Source organism: Salvia splendens, unplaced genomic scaffold (genome assembly GCF_004379255.2).
Source record: "Salvia splendens isolate huo1 unplaced genomic scaffold, SspV2 ctg536, whole genome shotgun sequence".
In the NCBI taxonomy this organism is placed as follows: domain Eukaryota; kingdom Viridiplantae; phylum Streptophyta; class Magnoliopsida; order Lamiales; family Lamiaceae; genus Salvia; species Salvia splendens.
The window spans coordinates 1-3,495 of NW_024599193.1; the positions used below are offsets into that span (position 1 = coordinate 1).

At 41.5% G+C, this 3,495-nt stretch overlaps 1 long non-coding RNA gene across 1 annotated transcript; it reads right to left on the reverse strand.

Annotated features, from left to right (window-relative positions):
- Window positions 1-1,985: 1,985 nt before the first annotated feature.
- LOC121790515 lies at window positions 1,986-3,105 on the reverse strand. The gene is made up of 2 exons (XR_006048290.1): window positions 2,968-3,105; window positions 1,986-2,845 (listed from the first exon to the last, which is right to left on the reverse strand). It is a non-coding gene; the product is annotated as an uncharacterized LOC121790515 (long non-coding RNA).
- Window positions 3,106-3,495: the final 390 nt, after the last annotated feature.

A 3,495-nucleotide genomic window follows, 5' to 3' on the forward strand; every position in this document is an offset into this window, starting at 1 on the left:
TTCGGATCCGTTGGGCAGGAGATCGTCTTCAAGAAGACTAGCCATCGCGGGTATATGCCATCGGCTAAGTAGTACCCATATGATGTTGTCGTCCGTTGGTAGTGAACTCGATAACCGGACTGTTGCCATTGCATTGCTCGGTGAAGACTCGACGTGTTCAGCACGTTGATATCGTTGTTTGACCCCGCCACGCCAAAGTGATCATGCCAGATCCAAAGACGGTGGTCCACGATGGCTTCAAGGATCATCGTCGGGTGGGTACCCTTATACCCACTGGTGAGGCCTCTCCACGCTGCCGGACAATTTTTCCACTCCCGGTCCATACAATCAATGCTCCCTAACATTCCAGGAAAGTCGTGCACCCTATCGTGCATCCCATCAAGAACTGGCAATCTTCGGTATTCGGCTTGCACAAATATGTGGCGCCGAAGGCGTCAACCTCGCCCTCACAAAATTTTGCTAGACACTTCCGGCCAGTTGTATCCCCGACGTGAAGATACTCGTCGACATGTCCGTCGTGGTGCCGTAGGCCAACTAACGAAGCGCAACCGTGCACTTCGTAAGCGGGGATAGACCGATTTGTTGGCTGCATCTTGCCGCTGCTGGAAGTACTCGTCGCGCACCTCCATCGCACGAACAATGCGGAGAAACAGTTCTCGCCGCATCGTAAACTGTCGGCGAATTGCAATTATAATGTAAATCTTGATAGACATGTTGGACAAAGTTGAGCAGAATTATATGGGGCTGGTGACGATTCAGTAGACCAAATTTTTAAACCGTCCGCCCCTATATCACTATCACAGAATCTCGTTGTAATAGCTAAATTATCTAAATTTATAAATATTAAAGCAAGTAATCTTAATTAACACCTATGGAGTAGTATTTTCAAGTTCCATATAATTGTAACACTAACTCAATGTAAAAGTACTTTTTTAACAAACGATAAAAAAAAAGAATATTGCCTTTATTGATCAATCTATTGGGCATATATCAAACGTGTATTGCTAACTTATGTTATAAGTGTAAGCAAGCATCAATTGAATTTGGCATAATATCAAATACGCGCAAGCATTGAAATAACGTGTTTCCCATAATAATTGTATTGAATTTTTGTCACGCGAATGTTAATAGATAGGGATAAGTTCGGTCACTATTTTTATAGCTTATGTTTATAATTATGTCTTAGTTAAATAGGTACATTTAAGATTATTGTCAGCTCCTGAAATTCTCTTCATATCTAATATGTCGATAGTCAATGGAATACTAGCTATCATAAGATCAATGTATTTATAAACTCGGTATCCTACCTCTCTTCTATTATAATTATTTTGTTTAGATATCATAGGGATTTAGCATATCTTATTTTATTGTCATTCAATTAGCATATCTATATATTATTTGTGCCTATAATCATTCAATGAAATACAATATTATTTTGGCCAAGTCCACGTGTGATTCTTTGAATCCCTAATTCTTACACTACCTGCTGCCCGACGGAAGGTCTCTGCGCACAGCCGGAACGTATATCTGATCTGTAGCCGTTGCCCGACGGGTTGGAACCCGCGCACAGCCGCCCAGATCTTTATCTCCGCTGACCCTCACGGGTGCCGGATTATCTTTATCTCGTTATTGTCCGTTTTAACGGATCGTTAGATTTATGACCTTAACAACTGGTGCTTTCATCGTGATCTCACCCTCCCACCATCTCGAACCGAAGCTACACCGCTGCCCGACGGAAAACATTCCGCGCACAGCAACTGCTTTGGTTGCCGAGTCCTGCCTGTCCGCCGAGCTCTAGCCGCCTGTAACGACCCGCTAAACTGATATTATTATAAACTATATTATTAGCTTGATTACCTATATAAGTGACTTTTTATGCGATTAAATCCGAGCTTCGATAGATTGTCGTTGTTGTTTGTTTAGACGTTAGACAAGTAAATAGAACACGTAAATATATTATACATATATGAAATAATAAATTTAAATTAATAAATAAAGTACCATAATCAAAATTCTAATGTTCATTACATCCAACAAAAGTCCATCAAAATTTAATACATTGTACGTTCTAAGCAAATTGGGTACTTCAGCGCGGGCAGCCACAGACTTGAACCAATTATATCTACATCAAATTAAATAAACAATTAAATAAATACTCAATTAATTATTTAAATAATAAAATAAAATAAAATAAATAAATAAAAACAAAGGGATAGAGCATATCCTAGAGGATCAACTTTTCAGAAACATTAAATGCTTCATTTAATTTGAGATAAGAATATGATATTTGAGATAAGAACTTGCTCCACCAACTTGCTATACCGTCACTTTCACTTGCCATCTTTTTGTGTATATGTATATATATACAAATCTTTTTGTCACTCACCATATCACCATCAAATTCTAAATTCTCTGCACACACCGACACCACATAGGATAGAGGAGTCCGAGGAGGGAGATTTGCATACAATTATAGAGTCAAGCACTACAATCCAACCATACTTTATTTCCACATCAAAGGTAAATCCCAAACACTTTCTTTTCCTTCTGATATGTAAGAGCATGCATATATAAATATGGTTGGGAGTAGAATCTGGCTCATCAAGTTTAATCAGCATATTTCACCTTTGAGTCTTCCAAATAGCAGGCATATACACACAATTCACCAAAATCAGTAAACAGAATCAAACCTAGAATCCTGCTGCCTTAATAACTAGAAAGAATGAGAAAGCTTATCTTATGTGTACAAATCTGCCGGATTCCAGCGACTTCCTCACGGCAGCTCGGAGACGACGGGGGCAGCCCCACACCCTATGACTTCCAATAAATTCAAATCTTGACAAATCTACAAGTTACACACCAAATCTATTAGATTTGAAGATAAATTTTGAAGACACAAAACATATAAATGAAAGATTAAATCTTTATAGAAATTAAACAAAAGAGAAAGAAAATTTAAAACTTAACTATACTTGTCGACACGGCGACGGTGAGAACCGACGGAGAGCGGGATAGCAGCGGTGGGTTTTCCACCGCGTGGAACAACGGCGTGGGGAGGAGGACGAACCCGCTGTTTGTGCATGCACAGCAGCGGCGACAGATAGGGAGGGGTGAGCAGCGTGAGCAGAGACGAGAGGAAGGAGAGGGACGCCGCCGGAGCGGCGGCGCTGGCACGGCGGCGGGAGGAGCTGCACGAGGTGATAGCGGGATCCACGGCGACTGGGGAGGCCCTCGGCGACGGCGGCTGAGGCAGATCCGCGGCGGGAGCGGATCCGCAGCGGTGGCGGCGGCGAGGGAGAAAAGAGAAGAGAGAGAGAGACGATGTGGAAGGAGAAACTGCCACTGTTTCTTCTCAATCTATGAATCCCTAATTTGGAAAAGTGAGAGTGAATTGGGAATTTTGAGGAAAGAGAGAGATGAGAACCGATGGTTGAGTGGAGGAGTATAGATAGGCTTTATGCCTTTTCCATTTAATTAGTTGGACCACTAAATTAA